Genomic DNA, 16,040 nt, shown 5'->3' on the forward strand with positions numbered 1-16,040 from the left:
GTGACTAAGATAAAAATCATTGGGTTACCAATTGACAAGAGCTGTTTTGACAAAATGTAGAAACCACTGGAGAGTTGCACGGTTCAGATCATGGCAGGTCAGTAGTGAGGATGTTTGCACAATGTTCAGCACCATACACAACTCTTCAAATACTGAAGCAGTCCATTTCCATATACAGCAAGACCTGGACAATATTCAGACTTGGGCTGATAATCACACCACACAAGTGCCAGGCAACGACCATCTCCAACAAGAGAGAATCTAACCATTTCCCCTTGACATTCAGTGACATTACCATCGTTGAATCCCCCACCATCAACACCTTGGTAGTCACCATTGACCAAAAACTGAACTGAACCAGCCATACAAATACTTTGGTTAGAAACGAGGGTCAGAGGCTGAGAAGTTTGCAAAGAGTAACTCATCTCCCAACTCCCTAAAGTCTGTCCATCATCTACATACTCTGATGTTGCCTGGATGAATGAAGCTCAACACCATCCAGGACAAAGCAGCCCACTTAATTAGCACCCCATCCACAAACGTTCACTCCCTCCACTACCAACGCATAGTAGCAGCAGTGTGAACCTGCAAGATGCACTGCAGCAAATCACCAAGGCTTCTTCAACAGCACCTTCTGAACCAATGGTCCAACACCTAGAAGGACAACAGTAGTGGATACATGGGAACACCACCACCTGCAAGTTACCTCCCAAGGCACACACCATCCCGACTTGGAACTACTTCACCATTCCTTCACTGCCATTCAGTCAAAATCCTGAAACTCTTTTCTGAACAGCAGAATGGGTACTGTGCTCCTACACCACATGGACTGTAGCGATTCAAGAAAATTTCTCATCATCACCTTCTTAAGATGGGAGGATTGTGTGACCAAGTTGAAGGAGAAGAAGAAGTGGCTTGCATGTAATTAGAGTCTGCTTTTGCATGAAAATTATAATAGGTAACACACGTGTACTAACAATATGGGTATCGTCAAGGGATATAGAATGGGTTCCAGCTGTGAAAAGATCACATGGCATGGCAAAATGTAGGTGGTCACTGAGTACAAGACCCGAATGGAAGAGTGGCAATGGGCAGACATCTGTGGAGCTGATGGTGTGGCAAAGGAGAGATCTGCTGGCATGGTCATGTGACAACTATATTCAACTGGTATTAATGACTGACCGAGAATAAGAACATAGCGTTACTAAAATGGACAAATAGCCAGGGATGAATTAGAGCACTGCCTTTCTATTCATGGACCTTGAATTGAAAACAGCCGTGATTCATTTATGCTGATGGCCTAGCCCAAAGAACTTGGAACCTCTATGTAATATAAACGAGAGAACCTCCATCCCAATGAGAGCTTGTGCATGAATGTGTGTTGTATCTGTCCACCTGATCTTGTAGTTACGGCACATTGTCATGTCGACACGCAACTTCAGATTTCATGTGCACCATGTTATGTTTAACCTGGTGTGCTTAATGTTGATTTTGGTGGGTAGAAGATCGGGAAACTATTCCATTCCACAGTGCAAGCATCTCTCACCTTATAAAGCACAACTCTTAATCCTGATAACTTTCAAATGGAAGAACAAAATGAAAAACAAAGATTAATAGCTTCATGATGGAGCAGCACTAGCCAGTCAGAAGGTGATTAGTAGGGTGCTCCACAGGTCAATGTTGGACCATATTGCTGACTCTAGTTCCAAGTCATTTATGTACAGAGGCCAGGAGGCTTCAACATAACATTTGAGAAGGACCCCAAATAGCAGGGAACAAGCCAACCTTAAACCAGGAAGAGTTGGCTTGATTAGACTAACAATAGGCAAATAAAAAGTGATTAGACATGGGAAAGGGATGAAACATACAGGTAAATATGTGGGGTTATGGGGATAACGCCTGGGTAAGATACTCTGTCAGAGAATTGGTGCAGACATGATGGGCTAAATGGCCTCTTCTGCACTGTAGGGAGTCTATGGTTTCCTCTGTAAAAATCCCAGTGTAAAGGAGTTCCTCTTGGGCTCTGGAAAAAACCATTGTGCTGGTTGATCAGCCGAATGATCATTCACAGGAAATCACTGTACTGCAACAGAAATGAATCCACCCGCAGTCTGTAGTAACGTTATGAAAAGAATGAGTAATGAATATGTTAATTTCACATCAATAAATCTCATGCGCATTATATTTGCTTTATTGTTCATTATTTGACGTTGCTCAAAGCTAAGTAGCTGATTCAGTGTAGCATCCAATCTCCTTCACTATAACGGGCAAATAAAGCACACCCATCATGAGGCTATGATAAAATGTCATTGATGTGTTCAAAACTATCAGATAATTTCACAACCTAACTCAAAGGCTTTGCACTGGGGAGGAAGTTTCTGCCCACTACCAATATGTTGCAGAGAATTACTGTTTCTTTCCTGTTTTAAAGAGGGAGCATGCTACAAGCCCGCAGTACAATTCAGAGGCTCCCACTTCACAAACTGCACTGGTGAAACTCCACCCATTTACTGTCCCAACACACTTTCAGCCACTTGTACAAAAAAGTGTCGCATGCAATTCCTTACACGTTTGTCATCTCTCCCCAGTGCCACCAACATTCCGCCCCTCGAGTTTGGGCTGTACAAATTCTTTTTTTAAAAAGGTGACGCGACAGGAAAAGGAAGTTTTGCAATGAAATCAAGTGGTTTTTGTCACGCATGAAATGGCCTCAGATTCATTAAAGAAAAAGCTCCCAAAACCTTGTGCTTTACTAACTGTTCTTCGCCATAATGGTTTGCCCGAAACCAGTTTGGAATTTATTACGCAAACCAAACCTTTCCAGCTCCTGAGTGCCGTTGGAGCAACTTTGGGGAATTATGTGATGATTGCCTTTAGCTACTGAAGTAGGGATAAGCAAGCACCTGTGAAGAATATTCACCAGGGTACGGATTATTATAATAACTTCCACATGCCAGAAATAAAGGGCAACCTGGGGACTAATAAGATTGAGGAAATTAAGGTAATTAATATCAGCAGAGAAAATGTACCGTACTGGGGGAACTCAAGGGACTGAAGTCCTCCAAATCCCCCAGACCTGATGGTCCACAAACACATCCTAACGTTTTAAAAGGGATAGTTGCCGAGATGGCGGATGTGATGGTGAAGATTTTCCAAAATTCCCTGGATTCCGGAATGGTCCCAGCAGATTAGAAATTGGCAAATGTAACACTCCTTTCAAGGTGCCTGGGTTTCCTCCGGGTACTCCAGTTTCCTCCCACAGTCAAAAAATGTGCGGGTCAGTTTGATTGGCCATGCTAAATTGCTCCTTATGTTAGGGGGATATCAGGGAGATTAGTAAGGTAAATATGTGGGGTTATAGGGATAGGGCCCAGGTGGGATTGTTGTTGGTGCAGACTCGATGGGCCAAATGGCCTCCTTCTGCTCTGTAGGGAATCTATAAAAAGAGGGAGAGAGGAAAGAGGAATGCATAGGTCAGTTAGCCTGACATTTGTCAGTGGGAAAGTTATGCTACTGAGGAAGCCTTAACAATGCACTTGGACAAGTCAACATGTTTTACAAAAGGGAAATCCTGTTGGGACAAATTTATTGGCGTTTTACTGAGAATGTAACTAGTAGGGTAGATAACAGGGAACCACTAGATGTGCTAATACTTGGATTTTGAAAAGGCATTTGATAAGGTGCCATACAAAAGGTTACGACACAGGATAAGAGTTCATAGAGTTGGGGGTGATATATCAGCATGAATAGAGGATTGGTTCAGACAGGAAGCAGAGTAGGGATAAATAGGGCATTTTCAAGCTGGTAAACTCTGACTAGTGGAGTGCCACACAGATCAGTGCTGAGCTATTCATAATCCATATTAATGAATGCATCCAAGTTTGCTGACAATACAAAGCTAGATGGGACTTCTAGCTGAGGACACAGAGGCTGCAAAGAGATATAGATAGAGGGCAACAAGATGACAGATGCAGCATAAGGTGGGGAATTGTGATGTTATTTGCTTTGGTCATAGGAAGAGAAAACCAGACTATTTTTTCTAAAAGGCGTGATACTTGTAAATGTTGATGCTGAGAGAGATTTGTACAAGGAACCTGCAGGTACAGGCAGCAATGAAGTAAACAGAAAGTTGCATAGGGATCACAGTACAAGAATAAAGAAGTCCTACTACCACTAACTGGGCTTTGGTGAGACCATGCCTAGAATGGGCAGGATTTATTAAACAAACTGCCATGAAACGAGGAGGCCTGACACTGGCCGGCGGTGGAATGTTCTAGTCCCGCTGTTGTTAATGGGGTTCCCATTGAATGCACACCTCACCGTTGTGAAACCCAGTGCGCCGTCGGCAAGAGCGGAAGATTCTCCTGGTGTGAACAGCCGGAAAGTTCCAGCCATTGTATGCACTTCTGGTCTCCATATTTAAGGAAGGATATACTTGCATCATGGGCTGTACAGTGAAGGTTCACTAGATTGGTCCTTGGAATGAGAAGCTGAATGAATTGCATTCATATTTTCTGGAGCTTAGAAGAATGAGGTGTGATTTCATTGCGACATTCAAGATTATGAAGGGGTTTGACAGGGAGATTTCCCCAGTAGGTGTTATGATTGACTAATTAAGTACCGATTAAACGATAATCTGGCTCAATTTAACACCTGTAAGCATCCTGCTTTGACTATAATTTATTGTAGGAGGGTTGCGGTCATACGTGAATTATATAAACTAATCTTCTTGACCAGCCTATGATGGCACTTTATCAGCACTTTACTAGGCCAGCCTATTTATTGGACAGAAGCGAGACAATTTCTTCATTTGTATGTGAATAATCTATTTAGACCCAGAAAGTACATATTAAGGAAGAACCTGTATTGAATTTTAGAATTTGCAGTCGTCCTGAAGATAAAACATTGCAGGTTCTCACTGAGACATTGCTATAAAAAAGGCTCAACAATTTTGTGTGTGGAAGGATGCAGCCTAATCTAGAACCTTCCCAAAAAACAAAAGAATGCAGAATTTCTGTTGTTGACATGCTAATTAATCATGATATTATCTGTTCAGGCGAACACACATGAACTCTTAGCTTTGTCACTAATTACTATGGTGCTTCGTTTCTTTTGATTGCTAGGCAGTGGGCTTCTGATGTTCCAATAAACCATTAAAGGCTCTTAATGCAATATTATAGCAATGTATTCATATTATAATAATGCCTCTGGTTACATTAAAGACACATTACTATTTTCCTCTATCGGGATCATAAAGATGTCACAGTTCTGTACCCTACAGACCAATGCATCAGGGGCGGCACGGTGGTTAGCACTGCTGTCTCACAGCACCAGGGACCTGGATTCGATTCCCGGCTTGGGTCACTGTGCAGAGTCTGCAGGTTCTCCCGTGGCATTGGCCATGCTAAGTTCTCCCTCAGTCTACCCAAACAGGCACCAGAGTGTGGCCACTAGGGGATTTTTACAGTAACTTCATTGCAGTGTTGACATAAGCCTACTTGTGACACTAATAAATAAACTTTAAACATTTTTCAAATGTAACACAAGTCAAACTGATGTGTGCCTGAGACGTCCCGCAGTGTAACAAAGAACAGTGGACTGATGGCAGAGAGACAATACGCCAAACGTAATATTTAGTGTTTGATTTTTAGTTATCTCTTCCTGCAGCATTTACAGACAAGCCAAGCCCCTAAGCCCAGTTCAGGAATGTCACGCAACCATGGACTTGCCAAAAACAAGTAAATTGACCAGTTCCGCTATACATTTCAGACACTTTCACTTCAATCAGAGCAAAATTGCTTCCTGCAAAGTATACCACACGGCAGGAAGAAAATAGGAAAAACATTTAATAAATCAGTCGTGCTTGCCATTTTTTCCTCAACCTCAGTAAACAGATCATGTCCACCCTGCCAGCTTGCCCACCGTATTTAAATAGGTAAACAAGAGTCAATTGGGCTGATTGACGAGCCAACTGACCCCAATAAAATGCTGCCCAAACCATAAAACATTTGGTGCAGACAGTAGTGTGGGAGTGGACAGCCCGATTTTGAAAATAATCTCTTCGCAAAGGGTGGGAAGGAGGCGGGGGTGGTGGAAGGTACTACTTTTGGGGGCTGCCCTTTGTTGATTGGGGGGGGTGGCCCACCCAAGATCAAACACCCCCTTTCTTTCTATCTGCCTGCAGCCTTAAGCCCATCCCTGCACCACCCACCCCAGCAACCCTCCTCCTGGGCTGTACAAACAAACCCTCCCTGCCCAAGACATTTCCAGGATCCATGAGCCTGTTTTTTGCAGTCCTGGCTGTTGCCACTAGTAAGGAGTCTAACAACACCAGGTTAAAGTCCAACAGGTTTATTTGGTAGCAAACGCCACTAGCTTTCGGAGCGCTGCTCCTTCGTCAGGTGAGTGGGAGATCTGCCAACCGTCGTAGTGATCATCACCCACCGGAGGCTGGCACATATCCCTGGGCCGGGTCGTCACCTCCCCTCCACCATGCACACACGCACACACGCACCATATTGTTGGCCTACCAACCTAGCCCCCTCTCTATTGCTGCAGCCTGTTCCTGGCTCACTCCCCAATCCCCACCCTCCAACTGTGCGACCTGTCCCAGCCCCCAGATCTCCCACTCACCTGACGAAGGAGCAGCGCTCCGAAAGCTAGTGGCGTTTGTTACCAAATAAACCTGTTGGACTTTAACCTGGTGTTGTTAGACTCCTTACTGTGTTTACCCCAGTCCAATGCCGGCATCTCCACATCATGTTGCCACTAGCACACTCTTAGCGCTGTCAGGACTGATGAAGCTGTCAGCCAATCCAATGTAATCCAATCCGATCCCATTCGGGGCTATTTCTCTTGAGGCAGATTTGGGGAGTTGGGAAATTTCCTAACTCTACAGTTCTCAGGAACAAAAATCCACGTCAGTGTCTATGCAGTGTTAGAGTGTCAGCTACCTGCATTAAAACAAACAAGTTGGCTGGACCCAGACTAACAACAAAGTTACACATTTTTAGGTTTGTGTAGCCCATAACCAATTGGAAGTTCTTGTATCTTCATATTTTTTGTTCCAATTGGGGTTGGATTTTGCTGGACTACTTGGATACTGAGGGCATTCCTAGCCCCCGGTTGAGTGCAGTACATGGGCATCATCTATACATATATATGGAGAAATGAATGTTATAACATGTGGCAAAGAAAGGGAGGACAAACAGTTTGAAACAGGATAGCTATTAATAGTTTTGGGGCTGGAGAAGTTCACAGAGAGTGAGGGATGAGGCCATGAATGGATTTGCAAAAAAGGATGAGAATTTCAAAATCAAGTCTTTGCTTGACTGGGACTCAGTGTGACTCAACGAGCAAAGAGGTGATAGGTGAGCAGTACTTAGTGGGAGTTGGGAGACGGGCAACAGAATTCTAAATTACATCAAGTTTACAGAGGATCAAACGTAGGAGACCAGACAGGTTTGCATTTGAATGGTCAACACTTGAGGTAATAGGCATTGATGAGGGTTTCAGCAGCAGATGAGCCAAGGCAGGAGAGATGCCAGGCGATGTTACAGAGGTGAAAATTGGTCTTAATGAAGGTGAGAATATATGGTTAGAAGCTCACCTCCCTGTCACATGTGACTCCAAGGCTGCAAACTGTCCAGTTTAGTCTCAGATAGTTGCCAGAAATGGGAATGGAGCCGGCAACGAGGGAATGCAGTTTAGAGCTGGGACTTAAAACATTGGCTTTCGTCTCCCCAGTACGTAGTTAAATGGAGGATATTTCTGCTCATCCAGTACTGGATGTCGGTTAGGCGGCCAGAAAATTTAGCAACAGTGTTGGAGTCAAGAGAGGTGGTGGGGAAGTAGATGTCATCAGCATGCGTGTAGTGACACCTTACTTTAGGATAATGTCATTGAGGAGAAGTACATACATAAGAAATAAGAGGGGGTCAATGGTGAATCCACGGGGGACATCGGAGACAATAGTGCAGACTATGATTAAACAGATAACGGAGCCAGATTAGAGCAGTCTCATCCAGCTGGACAACAATGGAGAGATGTTGGACACGGATGGTGTGGACAAATGTATCAAAGGTTGAGAAAGACGAGGAGGAAGAGTTTATCTTTGTCAGTCACTTGTGGCTTTGATATGATTCATTTTGGTATAATGGTAGGATTCAATCATGGAGGTCTGGGACAGTTGGGCATGGATTCCGGAGGCAACAGCAGGTTCAAGAGTGTTAAGGACACGAGGGAGGCTGGAGATGGGATATTATAGCAGTTTGCAAAGATGGTGAAGGTGAGAGTTTTTTTTTTGAGGAGTAGGGAAAAGATGGCAGATTTAAAAGGAGAAAAAGGACAATTTCAGAAGTCAGAGAGCAATTAACAATACTGGCTAACACGGAGAGCAGGAGGAGAAGTTGGATGATCAGCAGTTTAGTGATAATAGGGTCAGGAAAGCAGGAGGTGGATCTCATAAACAACTGAGTTTCGAGAGGGCATGAGGGGAGACAGGAGCGAACGTGAAGGAAGATGCAAGTTTAGGGTGAGGACAGTGGGGAACATTGGAGACAGTGTGATCTAGTGGGCTAGTGGAAGGGATGGAAGCAGCAGAGGCACTGGATCAGGTGGTCCTGACCTTAGTGACAAAGTAGCTGAGGAGTTCCTCACTTGTTGGGCTGGAATTTATGGTTTCGCTTGTCCCGGAACTGTAAAATCCCACCCGAGGTCAACGGACATTTCCATTGTCCACCCCGATTCCGTGATGGGCGGGGCGTTAAAACTCTGGCACCTGCTGAAGGTGTGGGTGAAGGAAACAGGGGAGTGGGGTTTAAGAAGATGCTTTGCCATATAGAGCACTAAACCATGCATCTCAAAAACTAGCTCTCTGATAAGTGCATCTACCCTACTACTGATTCAGTAGCGACTGAAAAATGGAATTTTCCACGTGGCCTATTTTGGGTTGTTACTGGAATTGAGTTCATGTTGAGATTCTCTGAAAGGTTTGAAAAAAGCATAATCATTCCAAGAACATTTGAGCAATATATTACATAACGTATATGCATATAATAACCAATCACAATAATTGCCCACATTCCTTTTTACTATTGCAAAAAGGATCTAGAATCCAAAAGTGAAGGTTTCTTGGTTCCACAATACCGGCCACTAGGGGCTTGAGATCATCACCTGGAAACATGCAAGGGGAGCACTGAGAGACAAAGCTATTTCAACTGAATTTTTAACACATGGGAGGCTGGAATCCCCACCAATCCTGGCAAAGTAGGAGGAGTTGAAAAAGTTCAATCAATGAGGAAATGCCTTTATTGCACCGCCTGTGAACCAGGAGAGGCAGGAATATTTCCCTCAGGCCCTACAACTTTACCTTCACGTGATCAGATCCCTGGCAATCGTCTAATCCCCATCATATCCAATTCACTTCCCCCTTGCGGTATCCAATTTTCCTCTCATTTTGTCCAAATCTATTATCCAGCTTCCCCAGAAGCCCAAATTTTCATGGTGTCCAACCCTCCTGTGATATTCATCACAACCCCAAAGCACCAAATATTTTCAGCCACCATAATGCTGATTTATGTCAAGTTAAACTTCAAACGTATGTACACGGGGATGGATACTGACATATCTCGGAGTCCCGATATATCTTATCAACTTTCAAATGGAGCAAAGGAAATGGAATCAGACAAACACTATCACTTTTTCTGATACCGTAATCATTATTCTGTATTTTGATACACAAGTAATGCTGAGAATCATTAAATACCACATTAACCATGACATCAGACCGTTTAAATTTTAGATTATTGCTAAGAGTGAAGACCATCTCACTTTGAATTACTCATTTTCAGCCTTCTGGTCTATCACATTATTGTCCCCGGTTACCCAGGAACTATAGAAAACTAATGGAATCCCAAAGGAGAGAATAGAGGAATATCTAGAGAAGAAAACTATAATAATGAATAAATCAGCATGGAATTTAAAACAGAAAATTGTACTTCATCAACCTGACTGAATTTTTTGAGTAGGTAACGGAGAAAGTAGATAATGATAATGTAGTACATGTAATTTATCTGGATTTTCAAAAGACTTTCGATAAAAGTGATTCATAATAGTCTAATGAATAAGGTCACAGAATGTAGAATTAAGGGACATGTGACAGAATGGATTGCCAGCTGGCTTCAGGACAGAAAGCAGAGAGTGGCAGAAGATGGTAAGTGGTGTCCCACAAGGATCAGTGCTGGGATCAGTGCTGTTCACAATTTACATTTAAAGATTTGGGCTTTGGAATCAAAAACGCAATTTCTAAATTTGCAGGTGACACTAAGTTGGGTGGTGGGGGAGGGGAATGGTCACTACTGAGGGGGGCTGCGACAAATTACAGGAGGATCTTAATAAACTTGCAGAACGTGCAATTACTTGACAAATGAAGCTCGACACAGGTAAATTTGAGGCTGTAATTTAGGTGGGAAGAATAGGGAGGTCACTTATAACTTGGAAAGTGAAAGTCGAGCTGGGACAGAGGAATGGAGTGGAATTGGATTACAAATACATCAATCACTTAAAACTTAGGCCCACATAAGGTGAGGCGATGGCTTAGTGGTATTATCACTAGACTATTAATCCAGAAACTCAGCTAATGTTCTGGGGATCTGGGTTTGACTCCCGCCATGGCAGATGGTTTCGTCGGAAAAACCCATCTGGTTCACTAATGTCCTTTTATGGAAGGAAATCTGCCGTCCTTACCTGGTTTGGCCTATATGTGACTCCAGAGCCACAGCAATGTGGTTGACTCTCAGTTGCCCTAGGGCAACAAATGTTGGCCAGCTAGCATTTTAATGTACAATGAATTCCAGTCGCCATATTATTAAAAAGATATAGAGGCACTGGACAGGGTGCAGGGAAGATTTACAAGGATAATATCAGAAATACATAAATATACATATCAGGAAAGGATGAATAGACGGTCTTCTCTATTTAAAAAAAAAGGGTCAGGGATAGCCTAATAGAGGCCTAAAATTATGCAAAGTTTTGATAGATTGGATGCAGAGAGAATGTTTCCTCTTGTCGGGAACTGCATAATACAAAAGGTAAATTCACATGGGATACAGGGTAATTTGATAAAGTGGATTCAAAATTGGCTCAGTTGTAGGAGACAGAGTGATGATAGAAGGCTGCTTTAGTGTCCAGCGGCGTACCACAGGGATCTGTGTTGGGCCCCTTATTATTTATCATTTATATAAATGACATTGATGACTATGTGAGGGTAGGATTAGTAAGTTTGTGGATGACACAAATGTTGGCCAGATGGTTAACAATGAGGTGGAGTGCCTTGGGCGCAAGGAGATATAGACGGAATGGTCAAATGGGCAGATAAGTGGCACATAGAATTTAACCCTGAAAAATGTGAAGTGATACACTTTAGAAGGATTAATTTGACAAGAAAGTATTCAATGAATAATGGGACACTAGGAAGTTCTGTGGAACAAAGGGACCTTGATGTGTTTGTCCACAGATCTCTGAAAGCGAAAGGGCATGTTAGTAGGGTGGTGAAAAAGGCATATGGGACACTAGCCTTTATCAATCGAGGCATAGGTTACAAAAGCAGGGAAGTCACGTCGGAGTTGTATAGAACTTTGGTGAGGCCACAGCTAGAGTACTGTGTGCAGTTCTGGTCGCCACATTATCGGAAGGGTGTGATTACACTGGAGGGAGGGCAGAGGAGATTCACTGGGATGCTGCCTGGGATGGAGCAGTTAAGTTATGAAGAGAGGTTGGATAGACTTGTTTTTGTTGGAGCACAGAAGACTGAGGGGCGACCTGATCGAGGTGTACAAGATTATGAGAGACATGGACAGAGTGGATAAGGAGCAGCTGTTCCCCTTAGTTGAAGAGTCAGTCACGAGGAGACGTAGGTTCAAGGTGAGGGGCAGGAGGTTTTGGGGAAATGTGAGGAAACTCTTTTTTACCCAGAGGGTGGTAAAGGTCTGGAATGCACTGCCTGGGAGAGTGATAGAGGCGGGTTGCCTCACATCCTTTAAAAAGTATCTGAATAAGTACTTGGCACATCATATCATTCAGGGCTATGGGCCAAGTGCTGGCAGATGGGATTAGGTGGGAGTTCAGGTGTTTCTAATATGTCGGTGTGGACTCGATGGGCTGAAGGGCCTCTTCTGTGCAATATGATTCTACAATAGGCCATCAATAGACAATAGTCACCAAGAAATCCAATTGGGAATTCAAAAGAAATTTCTTTATCCATAGTGGTGAGAATGGTGGAACTTGCTACCACAAGGAGTGGTTGAAGCAAATAGTATAGATGCATTCAAAGAGAAGCTAGTCAAGCAAGTGAGGGGAAAGGATGGTAAATTTAAAGGTGGAAATATGGGAAGAGATTCAAATGGCCCATAAACATCTGAATGGACTGCTTGGACCAAATGGTCTATTTCTAAGCCCTATATCCTATGTAATCTTGTGTCATGCCATCTGTTGCAGTGTCTCTTATTATCATCACAAAATTTGTGCCACAATAATTTCTGCACTCAGGTAGAAGGACCTACTTAGGGGGTCCAAACTCGATCTTTTGTTTTATAAGCCAAAAAAATGCATTTAATGTGTCATACCACATAGTGATCTGTTACAACATGGCACCATACTCTAACATTCAGCTTATTATTCAATGTCTATAACTGATTCTGATTGAATCATGTATTGTTATTGAGAATGGCAATAAAAGAATGAGTAATGGTGGTACCAGTTCCCACATTTCAGTAGAGCACTGTGCTAATTTCTTCAAATCATCCAATCCAAAGGCAACATTTATACGTCTATAAATGTACCATTGTGATCATTTCTAATTCAATTCAAACATCTGATGTTGACTTATTTATCTATACAAAATGACCTATTGTTGGACAATGGGAGGCCATTGCTGTGGACTTCTTGTATTGGTATCTACATCAGATTGAACATTCTTATGACAATGAGAGAAGCTCTTCAGTTTAATTAAGGGATTAACAATTCAGTTAATAAAAAGATTACATCAATACCAGGTGCTGGCCAGTAATTTAGTCCAGTTAACATTTCTAAATATCAGTAAAAGAAAATGACAGTAGGCAAAGATTGATTTAAATATTAAAAATCAAATACCTATTGGATTCCACTAATCTTTCCATGTAAGAACAGACTGATAGGAGGGGATGCAATGGCCTAGTGGCATTATCACTAGACTATTAATTCAGAAACTCAGCTAACATTCTGGGGACCCGGGTTCAAATCCCGCCATGGCAGATGGTAGAATTTGAATTCAATAAAAAATATCTGGAATTAAGAATCTACTGATGACCATGAAACCATTGTTGATTGTTGGGAAAAACCCATCTGATTCATTAATGTCCTTTAGGGAAGGAAATTTGCCACAGCAACGTGGTTGACCCTTGGGCAACTAGGGACGGGCAATAAAAGCTGGCCAGCCAGTGATGCCCATGTCTCACGGATGAATAAAAAGAAATGTACTGTCTAAAACTGAAATTTGACTCTGAAGTGTTCACAGTTGCAATAGGCAGGAGAAAATCTCTCTCTCAGATTGGGAGGTGCTGTGGAAACCCCAATGGACAGTAAACCTTTCAGACAATGTTGTGTGCATGATTTCCCAAATGATTCTCATTTGAGTAACACTTACATTCCCCTGCGTTCATCAAGCCTGAATACAGGACCAATTGGTTAAATGAGTCTCAAGTTACACAACAATAAAAGCCAATTAGTGAATATATAAAGCAGAGGTTATTTTGAGACAAGTTTATCCACCATATTTGCTTTTTCAGAGGTTTAGGTACAATCTATAACCCACAATAGAGCTCACCAGAAAGTATGTGAAAACCTCACTGGGTCTGGCTATTCAGTCACGTAACCAGAAAACAAAAGCAAAATATTGCAGATGCTGGAAACCTGAAATAAAAACAAGATAATGCTGGAAATAGTCAGAAGATCAGGCAGCATCTGTGGAGAGAGAAACATTGGCCGGAATTCTCTGGCTATTCACACCGACAGGATTCTCCGGTCCCGCCAACGGCACACCCCCGGCATGGGTTTCCCGGCGGCTTGGGTGGCTTCAATGGGAATTCCCAATGACAGCAGTGAGACCAGAAAATCCCATTGCCAGCGAATAGCATGCCACCCCTCACCCCCGAGAAAACAACCAGTGGGCACAGGCCAGAGAATCTCACCCAAATTAAGTGTTTCAGTATAGTGACCTTTCAACAGAAGTTGTGATGAGAGATAAGAGGTTTGAAACATTAACTCTCTTTCCCTCCCCATAGACGTTGCCTGGCCTGCTGGGGTTTTCAATTCACGTCATTTGACTGATATTTCATCTCCAGAGTATCCATTCCTTAATGTCAAGTTAACCTGTTACAGGTCACAGTCCTATGGAATTCAAAGGCATCACTGTAGCATGCGGCTATGAGTCAGTCTGAGTGAGTTCATCTGAATTTTGAAGTGTCTACATTTTCTTCAATAAAATGGAGGAGGTGCAGTATAAATAAGTCATGTGACATCAGAGTATTCAAAAATAGCACTCATAGTTACTAATTAAATGCTATTACTGGCAACCAAATCAACGCCTTTTTCTATCTGATGGACTTCTCCATACAGACAGTATGATATTATTTTAAAAAGACTGGTTTGAGTGTTGTTTTTGTACTGCCCCCGTGGAGTCATCTCAACAGCTTTCAGAAGTAATTTCAATATTAAAAATGTGTTTCTATTCAATGTAGCATTCCGCTGTTTTGGTATTTTGTCTTTACCGGTTTAGAGAATAATTTAATAAATACAGACATTTAACTACAATTAGAATTTGAATATGAAAATACATTTATACAGCAAAATCCACATAGGGTCCTTTGTGGTTTATATGGTTATCAGAACAAGGGCTGGTCACTGGCTGTTGCTGTGTGTTCTTTTGTATAACATTTGCAAGCAGTATTTAGTGATAAAGTACAAATTCCCAACCTCAGTTACAATTAAATCATTCTCTCCTCCTTCGCAGTGAAGAGCTAGCCTTCTCCTTATTAACAGCTACACATTTGTTTTCTCCTAGCTTTCAGATTAAAAGCACAGCCTTTTCCTAACACCAATCACTAGCATAACCAATAACAGTCATCCCACAGTTATTGATAATATCGGTTCGTGGAATCATAGTCACAAATCTTTCACAATATATATAGACTCGTATAACTGCACTGTGGGCAAGCCAAGTCTGTTTGGGCACAAAAAAAATACATTAATTAAGACAATTCTTCAGTGTAAGATTAAAAGCCAAGGAAGGAAAAAGGCAAATTTACCTTGTCCAGCAAACTGAAAGCAGATATTCACTCTTCTCTTCTTAAAATAGATTAAATATGCAGGAGAATCCAAGCTTACCAGCTGTGTAAGCAGCAGCCCTGAGAGACGAGTCCACACCCAGCTTTGTCTTCAATCATCATTCTGTCTACAGGAAGCAGCAGATCTCCCACTTCCTCCCCTTACTAGCTGCTGTAACTTCCCCTCCTCTCTCTCTCTCGCTCTTTCATTTGGCCCTTCTCTGTTCCTTGTTGATCCCTTCCTTGCAACTATTACTCCCAGCAGCTGAATGCTTGCTCTTCTGCAGAGATTCCACTACTAGCATCGCCCTGGGCTGCTCTCTCAACCTCTCCCAAAGCACTGGTTGAAGTAATCTGGGGATTTAACCTCATACTGAAATACTAAACAGAAAATGAACACATTCTGAGGGCTTTCTTTCCTCCCTCCCCCCAACAGAAACCTCTATCTGACTTTTATATTCTTCCCAGCTGCTGGCATGAATGGGGTGTTCCCTGTTCAAGGCTACCAGACATGCATCAGCAACAGTCGCTGCCCGTGTTAAAACTCAGAGTTATCATACAACGACTAGTCTTTTGTACCCAATCTAGTTCTATTATCCCAGTTTTTTTTGTTTGCAATGTTCCTGTGAGGGGCACAGTGGACTTTAATAAAATGGATTTCCCCAATGCTACCATGGCAAC

General features: G+C 42.5%; 1 protein-coding gene across 4 annotated transcripts in view; it reads right to left on the minus strand.

The window, feature by feature from the left end:
- LOC144507143 (guanine nucleotide-binding protein G(I)/G(S)/G(O) subunit gamma-2) overlaps positions 1–15,489 on the minus strand; it is a 78,073-nt gene extending 62,584 nt beyond the window's left edge. For 2 of the 4 annotated variants that reach the window (XM_078233940.1, XM_078233936.1), the window contains exon 1: positions 15,342–15,475. The gene's annotated coding sequence lies outside the window, so the exon portion shown is untranslated. Of the gene's footprint in view, positions 1–13,861; positions 13,948–15,341 lie in introns of all 4 variants that reach the window. The other 2 variants (XM_078233938.1, XM_078233939.1) reach the window with 2 other exon arrangements.
- Between the last annotated feature and the right edge of the window lie 551 nt (positions 15,490–16,040).

Source organism: Mustelus asterias, chromosome 18, assembly GCF_964213995.1.
Source record: "Mustelus asterias chromosome 18, sMusAst1.hap1.1, whole genome shotgun sequence".
Taxonomy (NCBI): Eukaryota; Metazoa; Chordata; class Chondrichthyes; order Carcharhiniformes; family Triakidae; genus Mustelus; species Mustelus asterias.